This window comes from Mchenga conophoros, linkage group LG1, assembly GCF_057382185.1.
Source record: "Mchenga conophoros isolate Kocher_MC1m ecotype Shallow Benthic linkage group LG1, M_conophoros_male_GT1.1, whole genome shotgun sequence".
NCBI classification, from domain to species: Eukaryota; Metazoa; Chordata; class Actinopteri; order Cichliformes; family Cichlidae; genus Mchenga; species Mchenga conophoros.
Window position 1 is genome coordinate 37,487,507 of NC_140526.1, and position 18,586 is coordinate 37,506,092.

The window sequence follows — 18,586 nt, forward strand, 5'->3', positions numbered from 1 at the left end:
AGCATTCTTAGTTTTCATGTGTTTTTGTATTTTGTTCTTTATTTAGGCCATGGTTCCTGGGTTGCTCTGTTAAGTTGTTCCTTATTTGATTTCCCCCTTGTGACTTTTACCCCCTGTGTGCCCCTCTGTGCCTGTGAGCCCTCGTCTCCCCTCCTTGTGTTTTATTCCATGTTTCCTGTGCTCTCCTGTCTCTCTCTCTCCTCCTGTCTGCACCTCTGTGTACTTCCTGTTTTACTTTGACAGTCTCCCGTCAATGTTGTGTTACTCCTGCCGTGTCTCGTTATGATTATCTGTGTCAGCTGTGTTCCCCGTGTGCTCCCACTTCCCTCGTTAACCCTCTGTGTATTTATGTGCATGTCTCCCTCAGTTCGGTGTTGCGTCGTCAATGTCTCCTCTCCGAACCTGTGTGCTTTTCTGTGTTCACTCGGTCCTCAGTTAGCATTCCCAGTTTAGTTCTGTTTCTTTGTGAAGCCTGCAATAAAGCAGTGATTTTGAGTTCAGCTTTTTGTCTCCGTGAGTTTTGCGTTTGGGTCCTCGTCTGCCTCCACGCAGCCAGTTCATGACAGTTTTATTTTTATTCTTAGATCCCACTAGAGTAGCTTTGCATGTTTCACAATTCAAAATAATCCTTACCTTGTACCTCTCCTTATTACCTTCACTTGTATATGTGCCGATGTCGCTATCTGAAACTTGGCTGTCTTTCCTGTGGGCGTGCACCACTACAGCAGCATATATCTGACAGAGAAATCATGAGCAGCGTAACAGGTTTACTTTAAAGGAAAATTAATTGAAAATGAAGTGAATTTGACATGTTTCGTCTTGTCCTGGGCTGTGACACTTCCACATGCTCATGCACACATGTTAGAAAGCTCAGGTTTAGTAACTGTGTTCTCACTCAGAATATTAAATAAACTATTTCACCCAGAATAGAGTTAAAAGCAATACTCAACTATCTCAGAAACACATAGACCCCCACACACTGAAAACCCATGTAACCTTGGCCAGCTGCCCTGTGTGTGTGTGTGTGTGTGTGTGTGTGTTTCCATTTGTCAGAGAACTGAGATGATGTCAGAGGGAGGGAGAAGAGAGCTGGAATAGCTAAGACATTTCAGGGCAGAGGAAGGCGGCTCGTCTGGAGAGAAGGGCGCGGCAGGCCGGGCATCCGAGCCGTGCGGCTAACAGCTGTCTGACATTTAAAGGAGCCTGCCGGTCATCTGAGAGGATGCTGCATCAGTGCTGTGGCTGTGATGCACTTGAGTTGCTTTAACAGGCTTTTTGCGCGGACATTAGAAAAACAAATGCGAGCTTAGGCAACACCCTCTTGGAAGAGCACTCAGAGTAAGCAGAGACCAGCATGCCCGACCTACATAAACATATGAAGGCGTTGCTCTTTTGAAGATGTAGCAATCAACATTTTAAACTTTATGAAATAATACGTGGCTGTATACATTCACGGGGCACCATTATATACTGAAAATGTCACAAATGAATTCATTAAGCCCACTCCTTAGATACTGTTGCTATGTCAATCAAAATTTCAGCTATCCGGTTGTTCAGTGATGACGCGACGAATCCTACTTCTGGGTCTAAAGTAGTCTGCGTTTAATATGGCTTTTGTGTTGTTAACATGTTTAATGTTATGTATTTTCTTCTATTTAATCTCAAAAAGCTCCTAAAACAGTCAGTGATCCCTGTTGACCTCCCTCGGCTTTTATTACCACTAATCATTTATTTAAGCTCAGTTTTTAAAACCTTAGGATGTAACTACAGCCCAGCCCATGCAGCAGTATATGAATGACTAACCTCGTATTGTGGATGGATTATCTCAGTTGTTCTCCTGGCTGAAGTTTGGTCCTTTTACAGAATCCTGCCATGCGATTACATTTGTTCCTGACCACCGAGAACACTCACGTTAACTTTTATCGAGTGGAAAAAAAGTTAGCTTGTTTATATTATGCTAACATAGCTGTGTCGCTAGCTGTCACGTAGCACATCATTATATACCAGCTAGCCCAACTTCAGTAACCCTACAAACGTCACTGCTGTTTAGTTTTCTGTCTTCATTTATGCTGGAAGTGATAACAGAGCTGTACGTTTTCATTTGTTTCCAACCCCCCGCAGTCAGGACATGCTATATTGTATTTAGATGGAAGCTAGCGAGCTAACTTCCTGCTAACTTCTAACTCCGTTAAATGTCATAAATTCCGTTATCATGGATGCCTGGATGTTAAACTCAATTGTTACACCTGGTAGAGCAGAACGCTGATCATTTTATTAAAGATGAAAGACTTTAGACAGTTTTTCAACTCTCAGTAATGCCACAGTGATCGTTTGATATATGGACTTTCAGCGGAGTTTAGACCCAGACACGGCTAGTGACGTCAGACTGAACAACCGGATAGCATTAAACACATTTAGCTTAGAGAATGGATGCAGCTTTTTCAGTGTAACCTGTAAAACTATTATGAGCTCATCAACCATGAACTGATCTGTTACTAACGGAGCATGAGCAAAGTTTGTGCAAGCAAAAAAGGTCAAGCTAAGCCACGCCCCCACCCCAAATCTTCCTTTGTTCACTTCTTTGCTTTGGTTTGGCCCGGGAGGAAAAGCAGGTCGTCTGTTAGGCAAAAACACTTGATTGATTGTATGAATGAGTTACCCATATTTGAGGCTCATATAGGTTAGGCCATGTAGGTGCCATGGCAGTTCAGCCCTTAGAGGGCCTTCTGTGGCCAACATATAATAGGCTTGCCCATAAAAACTCATAGTTACCCCACAGTCCTACAGTTCACCCACACCTACCCACTGTGGGTCCACGGGGGCACATTCACTGGCAAATTATTAGGAAATGTGACTATTGTGGACATGATGAAACTACAGATTTATTACATTGTCAGGAAGACGACGCTTGAAGAAAATGATTGATTCAAAATCTCAGTAACATGGAAGTTAAAAGAACCCCGGTTCAGAAATCTGCCAAATCAAATCTGTGCTGCTGCTAATGTGGGAACCCTTGTGAATAAGGGAGCATTTGAAAGTAGTATTTTTTCCATATTCCATATCAGTTGGTGGTGGTAATGTACCATGGTGCACATCTGGACTCCAGTACTGGCGTGAAATGGAGGCCACATCTGGGCCCTGTAGAGTAGGGCGGCTGAGTGTGGGCACACTGTGGGTATGCTGCAAGCCTACTGCCTGCTTACACTGTGAGATTTCACTGCTTTGTGTAGGCAGCCCACAGCCAACCCACAGTGCAGGCCCAGATGTCTCCTACATTTCACATCAGCACTAGGGCCCACAGTGGGCCGCCTACTGTGGCTCTACACAACTTCCAAGCAGACATGTATTCTGGGTATTATCAATGGGTTCCTGCACAAGTTCCACAGAAAGTTCTTCTGTTTTTGTGGAAACTCTAAACTACTTTGTTCATGTGGCTTTATTTACGTTTGAGTTGCACTAAATCTTATGGCAGTACAAAGTGCTTCAAATACTTATTATAGCCCCTGCAGGGTCGAGTACTTCTTTAGTCATAGCAGTCCAAAGACGATGAACAACAGTGTCATCCTGTTCAAGTGTCATGTAGTTTTTCGTCATCAGTTTTTTTTTTAATCAAAGAAAATCATTTTATGTTTGATCTAAAAAAAAAAAAAAAAAAAAAGCTGCAGACGTGTTTTTGTTTTGTTTTTTCGAAACAAATCATTAGTGAAATGTCTAGACTGTTCTAAGGGTCAACGAAGCACACCGCTGAATAGCATCAGTCTTAGTAAAGTGTTGTGATTCATGGTTTACAGTGGCTTAAGCTGGCACAGCTCAGAGTCTATTTTAGTTTGTCTCTGTCCCACCCAGCAGCTGCTGTTTGAGTCACAGCTGTTTGAAAGATCCCCTTCCCAGAACAGACTATCCACTTGTTTTGCATTAAATGATAATGTTTATTGAGGACTATATCTATTCTACTAAACGCCATATATAGATCGACCACCTCACCAAACTTGGCAGTTGGGAATGTAAAGCAGTGAAATTCAATGTTGTAAAAAGAGAAGCTGTCTCAAGCTAAAATTGAGTGGTGACATATAATGACTCATTATTGCTGCTAATCTTAATATTATTGTTGTTGTTCTGTCGAGTCGAAGCTTAGTGACATGTAGCAGCCAAAGTAACATTTTCCATTCAGTTCAATTCAGATTTATTTTTGTCACATTAACAGTCGCCTGAGGGATTTTATAGAGTAAGGTAAAAACAGCCAGACACGCCCTATGAGCAAGCGCTTGGCAACGGTGGGAAGGAAAAACTTGCTTTTAACAGGAAGGGGTCTCTGTAGATGCTCAACACTAAACTACTGCAACACAAACATGTTGCATTGTTTTACAAATTAGACTTGGATGATGAGTGGTGTTGGTGACACGTTTGTAAGGTACGATAACCTGAGCGCTCGGTGCCAGTGAAGAAGCCAGAGCAAAATTTATTATGAAGGTGTGCGAAGAACCCCACAGTGGGGATGCACAGGTATCACAGTTGCTATTATTTCTCCTAATCCATCCAGGCCAGCAGTATAATGACGTTTACATTATGAATCCCTGCTGGGTCCCTTGAATCGCTTGTGTACGACGGGCTCCTGAACGCAGCAGCGCGGCGGTTAGCTCGGTGTAGGTGTTGAAGTGGAGCAGGCCGATGCTGCCTCCGTCCTCATCCGCAGCAGCAGCACCAGCGCCCCTCCCTCTGCTCCATCCACCCGCTGAAAGACGGTAGGATTCTTCATCGCTTGTTCTCGCGTCAGGCTCTCTCTCTCACTCACATTCTGCTGACTTATCCGCTTCTCGTTCGCGCCCGAGAGGCTTCTTAGTTATCCGTCGTCCGCGATGCTGTAGACGGAGAGGATGCTTTTGGAGAGCGGTGGTGTTTTTAGACACGGCTGCTTGTTTGAGATCCGCAGACGGTCGGAGCCGCTGGACGAGACTCGTCTGCACTGACAGTAACTACACGCGAGGCCGTGGACTGCAGCATATCATGTGAGTAAATACTAATACTGCATAGCATATGGCTGCTGCACAGCGTTTCTACAAGCTGAAACACTATCATACGCATACGGTGGCTTTTTATTGGAAGGATAGAGGTCATGCATCCTGGATTACACCTCAGCTGAAGGTGACCAAACGACTTTAGATTTGTGTGCATGTGTGAAAATCCTAAAACATCTGCTTACAAATGCAGTTTCCCATCTGGGTTATTCATAGTTTTAAAGGAATTTTCATGTTTTCATAGATTTTATTGGAGAACTTCAGAATTCCTTCAGAAAATATCAAATTTAAGAATAAAGACTTAAAAGTCCAGATTTAAACTCCTGCTCATTTTGCTGAACTAAAATTCACCAAACCAGCACCTAGGCCATGACCTCGGTGTCTTCAGCAGCATTCAGCATGGCATCACTTCATTTTCTTATCAGAGGACAGTGCCATTTGTTTTGATCCAGAGTACACTGTCAGTAATAAGGGTAGAAGATACAAATGTAGCCATTAGGGCTAATCATTGGACATCCCAGTAACTATGTATATGTTTTCAAGGGCCACAAAGGCAGATGTGTTTCCAGCCTCAAGCCTGCTAGCAGCCTGTCTTACTCGTGTTTACATATTAACATCCAGTTTATGCTCATTTGTTAGTGAAGTGATTGCTTTCAATTCACTCGAGTAAATTTGGATGACCTGATTTTTAAGGTGAGGAGAAAAAAAAGGCCCAGCTCATCTTCTGACCTGAAGGCAGCAGCTGAGGCTGGCTGTGAGTCTCTCCTGTGGCCAGGCTGCAGCAGCTTTGTTAGCTCATGTGAAATCTGTGGATTAGACTTCACTCTCCAAATAACACCACGCCAAAATGATGCAACAAGCTAGACAAAAATGGTCTAAAATTAGAAAGGTACATGCAGACGCACGGACAGCTGTTTTAATCCAGAAACAGGGAAGGAGAAGAAGATTAATTCCAGCCGTTAAGCTGTTTTACTTACATAATGGAAATGCTCGGCAAAGATAAACATGTTTCTTTGGTGATACAGCTAATCCATGGATATCCACTCCTGCAGTTTATTAATAATTGAAATCATTTATCGCACAAATATATCCCCTGTATTTAACCCCTTTAGGTTTCTTTACTGTTCGTCGTAGCAGAGCCAGTGGTAATAATTTAATTATTAATCATCCAGAAACTCAAGGTAACATATTCCATAGTGGATTCATATTCAACAGACAGCCACAGATTGGTTTCCAGCCCTTCAAATGTACAATCTGTTTGTTTAATGTCACACTAACCTGAATATCTTTGGGCTAAACTAAATAATCATTTTCACTTCTGATTTGAAAATTCTTCCTTTTATTTTGATATTTATCCTAGAAAATGTAACAAAATATTGACATTTCCTAGAACACTTTTCCTGACTTTCTTAAACCCTGCAGACAAACTGGACAGAGCTACTGTGACATCACCCTTTGAATTGGTAGTTATCATGTTGAAGCCTAATTGTTAGTGCTTTGACAGTTGCCAGTGTTTTATCAGCTAATATCAGCAAGCTGCTCAGACCACCAGTGGGCCGATGTTATTGGCTGACCTATTTATTGGTCTATCGGTATACACATTAATGACAAACAATGGCTCAAAATTAAAAAGTAAAGAGGAGACAGGAGGGAAACCTTTCACTCATGGTGTGAGTGTTGACATTGCACAATTTGTCACCGATGCCACAAACACAAAATCTAGCTGATCTCAGCACAGCTGGACAAGTACACAAATCATTAAATAACTACAAATAACAAATGTTAGTTTATTTTCTGTGTCTGAAAGAACGAAATAATCATTTGCTGATATATTTGAATATTGGATTTTTAAAAAGTCTTAAAAATCTTAAAATTCAGTCAGGTGCCCCCAACTATAGATGGGCTGGCTGTGAATTCATCACACAGATGTCATTGGTACTCCAAAAGGCACCAGCAGCAAACACGGAGACAGGTCTAATTTAATTACTTGAATTAGCTCTACACATGGCCACGCCCCCAACGTTAAAGGTTTACAAAGGAATTAAGGTGCATACAGTTTTTATACCAGGCTCTAAACGTGGTTACTTGTGCTGTAAGTCGGGGATTTGAACGTGGAAGTCTGTGGGGACCGGCTCGTTTTTCTGGATCAGTCTCAAGTAGGGCTGCCACGATTTGTCGACTAGTCACGATTACGTCGACTATCAAAATCGTCGACGACTGATTTAATAGCCGACGCGTCGTTTGAAGCTTTGTAAGATCCCAAAAGACGCAGGAATAAGTAGCAGGATTTAAGAGTGTAATAACGGACTGAAACAGAAGATGGCAGCACTGCATGTACAAGGATGCCAGCTGCCGTTAAACCCCGAAGAAGAAGAAGAAGAAGAAGCAGCTGTGTCCCAGAATTCATAGCGCGGCCCAGCTCAGTTTCCAACAATGGCGGCAGCTAGTTAGTTTTAATATTACTCTTATTATTCTTTCTGGGTCAGAAAATAAACGTTTAACGTATTTTCAGGCGAGAATGTAGCTGTGTAAACCTCAAATATCTGCTCAGTTTATCAGGACACCACATATTTTCAAAAGCGCTCCGACGTTTTCGGAGACGTCTGTTACCCACTAGCTCGTTAGCGAGCCGGGGGCTAGGTCACTAGCACGGTGAGAACACCGGACTCCCGGCAAATTGTTTTCAAACCCACCGCCGTCTTTCGCTACTCAGGTTAAATATATATGAGTCACTTAGATAAATTAAAAATGTTGTTGTTTGGCTTTTTTTTTTTTTTTTTTTTAGTATTTTATTTGTTCCTGAGTAAATCGGTTTGTCTGAGATTAAAGTTATAGTTTTTACACAGCTGAATAAACGTCAAGCAGACAGCTGATTATCAGAAGTGTGAGATGCTGGAGAATATACTCCGTTGTCCTGTTATATTTTAGATAGCAAGGAGTTTATTAAACTTCACCGAAACAATCTGCAAATTTCATTAAAATTTAATAAACCACCATCTTGTCTTTATTTTTAGTTAGCACCTTAAACACTTAAAGCTGTAAGCTAATGATAGTTATATAAGAACATATGCTGCTGGTGCAATAAGCTGTAGTTTTACGTCCAGTGGATGATGATCTGATTAGTCGACTAATCGCATAAATAATCGGTGACTAGTCGACTATCAAAATAATCGTTTGTGGCAGCCCTAGTCTCAAGTGGCTGTTAGAGGATCTGCATGATATTCTCTGCTATTTAACTCACTGATTGCACAAACACATTGAAGTTATGAGAAATTGTAAACATCATTTGTGTCAACTAAACAAGTTTGTTGTATAGCTGAAAGCTACACTGCCCTGTTAAAACCCTGGCCTTTACTGCGCTCTGTCTTTGAAACGTCCTTGAGCTGCTTTTGTCCTGCAGACTGCAGGATGTCCACACGCACACTGAGCACAGCAGCTCAGGTCACTGGGGACCAAATGCCGCCGGATTCTTGTTTCATAATGTCCAAATCCAGCGGATCAGGTTTTATTCTTTGGGTTATTAGAGGTTTGCACAGACTCACCGTCCAACAAAGCATCCCTTCCCCAAGTAGCCCCCACACTGCCCTGCACTGTGCTCTGTGAACTCCTGTAATGCCTTAGCGTGCGTGCTGAGATCAGCAGGATGGGACGGGGTGCGGTCACACTGGATGTCCAGCAGTGGGGATAGCACCACACTGATAAAGCTTTGGCTCAGACTGACTGAGACTCAGCTTCTTTTACAAACAGACAGTTGTCAGTGTCATACATTAAAACAGCAGAGGTGCAAGGGTGCTGCTACTTTGCCTTCACATTCAAAGATCACAGGCAAAGGAATGGGCTAAAAATGAGAGCCCAGATTCCACACCCACATACTAAAGACCACAATGCATTGCAGCCAGGGGCATACTAAACTCCTCAGGTAGCAAATTGTAATTACCTACCGACATTTTAGCATCAGCACAAGAGCCTGGTGCTGATTAGGCAAATAGTTCATTACCTGCATATACAGGAAAAAGTTAATAAGATGCAAAACGTAGAGACGAGCATCAGGGGTGATTTGCAGCAAGACTGAGAGGGAAGGTTTGTAATAAGGGACTGAGACCAGCTATGATGATGTGCTGGAGGCACACAAAAAACAGATGAAGGACGGCAGTGCTGAAGACCAGGAATGAGGAATGATTACTTTTTGGCAAAAAACAAAATATTCTGTGACTAAAGCTGAACCTTTATTGGAGACACACGTGTAGACAGCAAAGACACTAAGACACGGAACATGGAGGGCAACTAAATACGTGACATCCTGCCCAGGGCTCGCAAAATCTCTAGCCGACGTCCCGGGGTTATTGTGTCTTCCAGTCGGGCTACCAAAATCTATCTCAGCCCTGCCTGTCGGGTTTTCATAGGAAAGGAAAATATATGTCAATGCTTTTGCTTTCTTTCACAAATTTAACTGGGAGTTTCCCCCTGACTCGACACACGCCTTTGTTGCTGGGACCAGTAATTTTAGGAAAGACCCCATAAGAACCCATGAGAAATACAAGAAATGCATTATTGCACAGTCTGCAGCATCTTTCCCAGAACAAACACCAATAAAAAAAAAATACTAAAAATAACCCAAGCACAACAAGAAGTCCTGAAAAATCTGTTTAGAACAGCGTGCTATGTTGCAAAGAGTGAAGTACCACCGGCAAAATGTAGCAGTCTTTGCAAACATCACAAAGCAAATGGCCTGGATGTTGGTTCCTCGTACCCGTGACGTCAGATTCAGGATCCGACACAGACTGATTCATGTTCTTCACAGTTCTTACAGGTTCATAGAAATTTCTGTTCAATTAGAACCAAATATTTGAGTTGATGATTGTAATTTTTATACAGTAATTTGTGTTTAACGATTTTTTGACTGTTTTGTTTCTTTTACAATATTGTACATTAAAAATAAGCTCGTTTTTATTCAGGCTACTTAAATTTATTTTGTTTGCCAAAATCTAAAGAGTGCCTGAAGGGCTACCAGGAATTTCAAAGTTTTGCGAGCCCTGCTGCCACAAGTACGCACTCCTCACTGTGGGTAGATTGATGCTTTCTCCTGCTCAGTGATATGGTTGTTGGGTGTAACTGGGTACAAGAAGAAAGTTTTAGTTTTTTACACAGATTATAAAGGGAGGGGGAAAGTATAGCAGTGAGAATAGACATAGTGTTTCTGGCAATCAAAAATAAAGCAGTGGTGTCAGTCGGTAACTGCACATGTGTACCTAACGTGCTGTACAGTAATCAGAGGAGCTATTTTTAACTGCTGTTGCTGTTGAACTAGAGCTGGGCGATATGAGATTTTTTCATATCACGATATGTTTTTTTCATTTCAGGCGATAACGATATCTATCACGATATGAGCCAAATAACTATATTTGTAAGATTTAAATGTGCCGTTGCTCACAAGTAAAATGTGAAATAATCAGCAGCTTGTTTTTAAATATTTATTTCCCATAATAAGTTCAACAAGGTAGATGTACTTAAGGAACATGAGACTTTTTCAGATAAATAAAGGCAAATATTGCAAACTACACAAAAGGCAGCCGCTAAAGCGTTTAAGTTTCAAAATAGAACAAATGAAACAGACTAAATTGTCAATTCCACTTAGAAACAAAATATTAATTCTAAAAATAAATCTTAGTTTGTTTTACAGAAGAACAGACAAAACTGACTAACTTTTGTCAATATCAAATAAACTGAGAACTAAAAGGAAATTCTCAATCTCTCCTTGTTGTATAGCTGAGCTTTTCAAACAGTTTTAACAGTTACTTTAGTCTGACAAAAGCCGAATGACGAATTAGCGCTTCCAGTCAGAGACTGAGGCGACGTCCACACGTACACGGGTATTTTTGAAAACGGAGATTTTCCGTTTTCGTTTTAAAAAATAATCCCGTCCACACATAAAGGCAGAAATGAAGGAAAACACTGCTATGAACATGCCAAAGCAGCAGGTGGCGCTAGATTCCTAACCGTGCAGAAATGTTGGCCAATCAGAAGTCTAGAAGCCTCGGTGGGAAAAAGTAAACAAAGCTGGGGCATAGAAGCAGAACCGAGTCGTATGTGTGGAGGGACAGTAACTGTGTGTATATGTAAGCATTTAAACACTGCAGAGAGTAGAATTAACAGTAACAGTATTGTAGAAATTCATTTCACCGAAACAATAACGTGGCGCACAGTGTGACGCATGCACCAGTTTATTGTATTTCCAGACTTGCTTTCGGCACAATTTACAGTGCACGCTACTCTGTTTTTTGTCAGACTTGAAATAGCCGAAATACCTTCACACTACGGAACTTCTATGGCTCTTCCGTTCGACAATCTCTCCGGCATTGGAACCATCATCTGTTTTCTCTTCGGTCACGCTCGGTTGATTTTTCTAGTCGGCACACTCATTTCCTCCATTACCCGCTGGCTGCTTCCCAAACAAACACACGTGCGGCTTGGCACTTGTGCTGTACGTAACAAGTCACGCGACGTGACGCTGCAGCTGTGATTGGTTCGGCTCTACGCTACTTAATTTGGATTGGCTGACCTTTTTTTTTTTTTTTAAGAGGACAAGAGCGGCGAGGTCTATCGCGATAGCTTAATTTCTCTATCGAGTAAAAGTTATATCGCGATACATATCGTTATCGTTCTATCGCCCAGCTCTATGTTGAACATAGTTTCTATAAGTGAGAAGAGTCTTTGTTGGCAGTGTAAATGAATTTCTGCTAACGAGCTCTGTCTCTCGGTTTCCTGAGGCAAGATGTATTTTCAGCAGAGGTGAAATGTGATGATGTCAAGAAGAGGCGATGTGCAGGTATAAGATCAGGTTCAACAGGTACTGGCTTTTGTCTCTCCCAGGCTGGATACTGTAAACGCAAATGTGGTTTGAGAGCAGCTTTGACAGAGAGCTCAGGTTGGTGCCTGATGAGCGAGCGCATCCTTCTAACAAAGCATGACAAATCACACATTCAATCAGCACCATGTTGTTTGGGCTCATACTGCTCTGTTTCAAAGCTTTCAAAGGTCTTTTGTTTTAAGTTAATGATCAACATAATTAACAAATTATGATTTTTGCAATCAAGGATAAGGCGGTGAGATAAATGAATTCAGCAGCAGCAACAGTGTTAAGAGAGCATTCTCATCCCAACACATCGACGACTGGTCACATAGCGTCGGTACGTGATGAGCTGCGATAAGAACGTGTTGGTATTAACGGTGTTAACAAAGCTATCATGTCCAAGATTTGAAAATCAATTCACTGACTTGGATTCAGAGCTCACAGCTGTTGCTAACCCCAGACTCTCAGACTATGTCTGTTTTTAAATTGTTCTCCCAAGTCTTGGCAGTCAGGGAACAATTACAGTTACTGTATACTAACACACATCAAAAAGGTATTCAGATTCTCCAGAATAAAAGGTTCACCTCTGACCTCTAAGGGTTAATGAAAGTTTGAGACCGTTAACATGAAGGTCCATCTTTTCTTGCTTAGATAAGTTTAAAGTGTTTGCTCCTTTCCATCAACATGCTCTGTGACACCGTTTGGTTGGACATAACTGCCCTCAGGAATATTTCCACTGCCAAGTACTCGTTCACACATTTTCGAGTCTGTACGGCGGGTCGAGTAGACTCAGACTCACTTTTTACATCTGGATGTCCCTTTTTGATACTGTGCATTCTGCAAATTCATCATGGACCTTTGCACAGAGACCAAACATTTGCCCAGCGTCAGGTGAGGAGATCTTCAGCACAGTTTCATGCTTGTGTGACTCACGAGTCTCGGGCCTGTAACTGTGCTTCCCCAAAAAATAAATATCACTCTGAAGGGTTGCATTTTGACACCCCAGAGGAGATCCATGGTGGAGGCACATGTGCAAGGGGACATTAGGGGACTTTGGCTAAGAAGTCTAAATGTAGCACGTTAGCAGTTTTAGGATTTTAGCCTTTTTCCAAAACTCATGAATCTCACCTAATGCTGTATTCTGATGCTTTACAAATACTCTTGAATGGAGCAAAATATATTCTATCACACATCTACAGTTATAACCACATTAATATCGATAGAGTCAAAATTAAAAAGTAGCTTTTAATATCAGAAGGACTGCTGCCGTGCCACAGGCTCAGCAACAACTGCGCTTTGATTATTTCCCCCCAGACTTGCCTGGAAACTGCATCAGTGTTAATACAACTGACAGGAGACGCAGCAGCTACAAATCAGCTACACTTCACACTTATGTCCCTCTGAGGAAATGAAGACTGGAGTGATTTCTTACATAACTCTTGGCCCCTAGAGCTTGGAGTCATGATTCACTTAGAATTGAATTGTCTGTAGTTACAGCAGTGCACTCCTCTCTTAGTTTATGTGAGAGTACAGCATCTGTACAGTGTGATGGATGGTCGCACAGTCACTCGTGATCCCCCGAAAGAAGAAATATCACTTATGTTTCGCTTAGTTGGAGCGAGACTGTAAAACGCAGTTTGAGAGAAACATGAAGGGCCTCAAACTCTGAAGTGATCATTCTCATTCAAGCCAAACTACCCCAGTGCCAGCTGGAGGTCACAGCTTAGCACAAACAGCAAAAATGTCACCAAATATAATTAATAGTAATTAGTAAGCTGCATTAATACTTGACATATGTCTTCAGTTAGCAAAGTATGTGAAAAACAGCCCATCGAGCACTCGCAGAAACAATTGTGCTGTATAAATGAGCACCTTTGTTTCTAACTGAGAGTCGAGCGCTGGCTGATGGTCGAGCATCTCACAACTGTAGTTCCTGAAGCTTTTCACTGCTAGCTCGCTGTAGGCATCTCAGAACGTGGTCACAGGTTGTTGAGCTTCAGTATTACATTCGGAGCAGCGGATACTTTTATTTTGTAGAACAGTCTTTACTCTGTTTGAACCTTTGTCCAGTAAATCAGAAACAACTGTCACTCCTCAAAATTTGTACATTGCTCTTATATTTGGCGCTTCCAAGTCCAATACTGGGTTTTAGTACAGTAATCCATTACATCCTCAGTAAAACAGTACTCTATGTTGGTCTGTTGCTTTCCTATATTACACAGACTCTGTGAGCTTTCCTGTGTAAATATTCTGAGATGACACAGTGCTTTCATCGGAAGCAGTTTGTATGAGATAATAATTGCAACATGATGAAACCAGTAACTGAACTCATTATGTTCTTATTTAGTTCTCACTACTCTGACCAGTCATAACAAGTGCACCTTATTGCTTTTGTTACAGAGGGACAGCATCATTTATCATGCTGCTACTGAAAAGAATAAGCTTGTATGGTAGCCTATAAACATAAGCTGCTGACAGCTGAAAACCTGCCAGATACTATAAGCAGCTTTTAATTGGTTTGTTTATAAGAGCTTCAGAGCAAAAATCAGAAAGCTGCACTTTAATGGAGAATTTAAAGTCTTACTGGAAGTCCAGCAGAACAAGGTTCTATGTGTCATCACGTCTGTGTGCTTTCTTTGCAACGGAAAAACTGAACTGCCACTGGCAATGTTATCCTGTTTTATTTTTAACCACCGTGGTTAGGGTGTAGGATCATGCTATGTGGAGGCACACAGAGTGACATATATGGGACGTGGTCTACTTTTACAAGTAAACACACAGCCGAGATCACTTAGGTGGCATTTTATGAAAGTGTGGCCCTCGGCTTGGAGATGATTTGGCAGTAAATGTGCCGCTGCCTGCATGGACGATAGCAGATGCAAAGCACTTCCTATCATGGAGACGGGAGCGTGTAGGCTGGTGCTGCTTTGGATGTATTCCTCAGTGCTGTGAGCACCCACTCACTATCGGACATCTCACTCAAATTTTCAAGTGTAGGGGGAAGCTTTACTTGTGCACTCTCTTGCAAAAAAAACTTGCTACAAGATTTTGCAACATAGAGGTTGCACACTAATATAAAACGCTTCATAGCAGTTCTTAAATATGGATCGTTTTAGAAAGCAGGACGCTTCAAGATGTTCTGATGGATTATCAAAAAGAAAATTTCCCATGAAAAAGAAACAAGTTAAAAGAAAAAAATCAACATAAATGCTGTTTTCTAGAAATACCCACAAAAACTTATTTGGAAAGGACATGAGAAAAAAATATCAAAGCCAAACCAAGCAAGTTGTTACCAAGCAGCAACCTTGGGGAGTAAAAAACACTCAATTACATTTATACAGCGCCAAATCACAGCAACAGTCGCCTCAAGGCACTTTATATTGTAAGGTAGACCCAACAATAATACAAATAGAGAAAAACCCAACAATCATATGACCCCCTATGAGCAAGCACTTTGGCAACAGTTGGAAGGAAAAACTCCCTTTTAATAGGACTGACTGACAGCTGTCCTGAGTAGGAATGGGAATCAATAAGAATTTAGCTTTTCTGATTCCATTATCAATATCACTTTTCATTTCCATTCCATTTTGATTCTGTTATCAGTTCTCATTGGTTTTGCTTTGAAAGTCACTGCCATCTCTAAGCTGCATATCAAAGACATTACATTCATGCAAATTAATTGCATGGTGTGTGGCCAAATGTTTGTGCATGTTGGTGGTATTTCCAGTCTTTCTTAAAATTAATGCGTTACTTTACTTAATTACTCCCAGGAGAAAGTAATTCATTACACTACTCATTACATTACTTTCATGTTTCTTCATAAAATAACCTAAAATTCATTGTCGCATAATTACTGTTAACCAATATAAACACAAGCACAAAAGCCTATCCCAATGAGGAAACACATACAGTTGTTTTCTTAGTATTTAGTTATGAGCACAAAGCTAAGAACACAAAGGAACGATGAAAACCAGAACAAAGAGATGTTAAAAGAAATCACCATGGTGGCTTTACTTCAGAAACATGTAGACAGGTAGAAATGGAACCTGACTGCTCATTAGTTTGTTACCTGTTGAAGTTCAGGGTCTGGCTGCTGGGCTGGGGTCGGCATTCACTCTGGGTTCTTGGCTAGCTTAGCGTTAGCATGCTATCTGTGAAGGTGCTTGCAGAGAGCCACTGTCGTGTTAGCAGCATAAGCATGCAAGAAGCAAAGCAACATACAGGAGGTGTATGCACAGAGGTCTGATTAGCAAGTGAGGTACAATTGGAAACAATTATAGTGAGTTGACAATCAGGAAAGGATGGAAAACCATCAGACAGGAAATATAAACTCCAGACGCATGGCTAAATTTACCTTTAAGATAAAAAAGACTAAAGAAAGAAGCTTGAGAAGAAAAGGAAACACTGAAACCTGTAACAGAACACAAGAACACAACAAGACTAAATATAAAATATAAAAAGGCCTTCACAACACCATGGTGAGGTCCATTTGATATAGAGTATTAAATTATTCTATACAGCCAACATCCTGAAGCTATATTGTTCTTCTCCATCCCATTAGAGGCCACAGTGAACAGTCATCATGCAGTTGTTATTAGAAACAGCCAGAGCCAACGAGGCTGATAGACTGTCACATTTCTACTGCAGCACCTACTCTGCTTCAGTTAATCTTTCTTTATTAGTGCATGCTGCTCAGCCAGATCACAAGCATGAGCCACAGAGGCCCACACTACATTTGGGCTGCATTTGTTTCCATGATAACAGTGTGAGTGATGTGTGGGCACAGAAGTGGCCTTACAGGAGATTGTCCTCAGACACGTTATTAAGTACAAATAAGGGTGAGGAGTGTGAAGCGGTTAATAGGCTTCTCAGACATGCAGAACATTTATATTAGTGGGCTGGAGTGGAAGTGTTTCGTCACACACAGAGGCAGCAGGGAAGAATGATGGGTAATGGCTACAGGATGTTTGTTTCACACACACATATAGAGAGAGCGAGAGAACAGGCACACAGGCTTAAACACAGACGACTGGTAGAGTCATATATCACAGATGGTTACTAGATTTTTAAAGGAATTTTTCGAGGCAGGTTACTGGTGTTGGTTGAGGATGGGGCTCTGAATGCTTTTCTAGTTTGTTGTTTGGACTAACCAAGATATCTGAAACTAGCATACAGTGGTGTTAAAAGGTGTTTGCCCCCTTCATGAGTTACTGAGTTTTTTGTAACTGTTTCAGATTATCAAAGAAATTGAAATATTAGAGTAAGATAACACATGTAAAGCCATATAATGACCCATCAAGGACTCATTTTAACCCTCGTCTCACATCTTCCCCGTGCTAACTTAGCCTGTGCTAAGGCTAACCAAAGATCTGTAGGTAGCCATGAAGTGATTATTGAAGGTCAGCAAGCTGGACTTTTGTCTCTGTTTTATCTTATGTCCAAAGCTATGCTGTAAATTTTTGTTTAATTTAAAAATACAGTAGAAACATTTTTATACATCAACTAGCTAGCTAGCTTACTGCTAACTTCTAACTCCATTTGACATCATAAACCTTTTTCATAAACTCCCGGACATTTGACTTTATTGTAAAACCTGGATTATACCCTGTTGCAGACACAGACAATGATAGCTGGAGATCCGACAGCCGAATCATTCCTGATATACATCTTTGAGGCATCCGAGCAGATTCTAGCGGAGTCACGGACGTGGAAAGTATAAAACCCACTCGACACATGGCAGAACAGCCATACTGATAATTCTTTGGAACTAAAATCTAGAATGTTGTTTATTCTGATGGTATCTTGGTGCTTGTTTTCCTATTAGGAATGAGAACTCAGAATCAGATATGGCTAGTGATATCAAAATTAACAGAAGCATTAACATTATTTGCAGATAAGGAAAGGTTCAACTCAGAGCAGCCGGGGTGTGTTTTTCTGTTGAAAACACTTTTAAAATGTTGAGTCATTCAAATTAAAACATGGCCAAAGTTAAAAAATGAGGATTTTTGTGATGATTATAATGTGATAATAGTTAGATAAACAGAAGAGATAACGATAGCTGGGGTTAATGTTAGGCTCGACTGTACCATCAGTGGTCCTGATGTGTTTGCTGATGAACCCATTGTGACTGTTGTGACATATACAGAAACCTAAGTTTGAGCACAATTTCCCTTTGAGCTCCACATGAGGGAACCTGTGACCACGAGGAGCATTAGGAGGTGGTCAGAGGAGGCCTTAGCGGAACTACAGGGCTGTTTCGAGGTGACCGACTGGGAAACACTCTGTGAGCCTCACACCGAGGACATCAATAGGCTTACTGAGTGTATCACAGACTACATAACTTTCTGCACCGACTCCATTGTTCCAGCTCAGACTGTTCATTGTTACCCAAATAACAAGCCGTGGGTGACTAAGGACATCAAAGCCCTCCTCAACGACAAGAAGAGGGCTTTCAGAGGGGGCAATAAAGAGGAGGTGAGGAAGGTCCAGGTGAGGAAGGTCCAGGTGTTACTAAAGGACAAGATCAGAGAGGCTAAGGATAATTACAGCAGGAAGCTGGAGTGGAAACTCCAGTAGAACAGCATGAGAGAGGTGTGGAGGGGCATGAAGACCATCACTGGATTCAGGCCAACCAACAGCAGGGCAGCTGAGGGAGGTGAGAACAGAGCTAACGAGTTGAATCTGTTTTTCAATAGATTCGACACCACAGTGTCTGCTCACA

General features: G+C 41.5%; 1 protein-coding gene and 1 long non-coding RNA gene across 3 annotated transcripts in view; one reads left to right on the forward strand and one right to left on the reverse strand.

The window, feature by feature from the left end:
* The window catches only part of LOC146583769 (uncharacterized), a 30,045-nt gene extending 13,836 nt beyond the window's left edge, over nucleotides 1-16,209 (reverse strand). Inside the window, exon 1 of the long non-coding RNA XR_014892755.1 lies at nucleotides 15,935-16,209. This is a non-coding gene — a long non-coding RNA (uncharacterized LOC146583769). The remainder of the gene's footprint in view (nucleotides 1-15,934) is intronic.
* Nucleotides 1-18,586, forward strand: part of map1aa (microtubule-associated protein 1Aa) — a 59,821-nt gene that overhangs the window by 13,575 nt on the left and 27,660 nt on the right. The window contains exon 1 of one of the 2 annotated variants that reach the window (XM_085277190.1): nucleotides 4,933-5,006. The exons of the other annotated variant lie outside the window; for it this stretch is intronic. The gene's annotated coding sequence lies outside the window, so the exon portion shown is untranslated. Of the gene's footprint in view, nucleotides 1-4,932; nucleotides 5,007-18,586 lie in introns of those variants that run through there. 2 annotated transcript variants of the gene reach the window in all.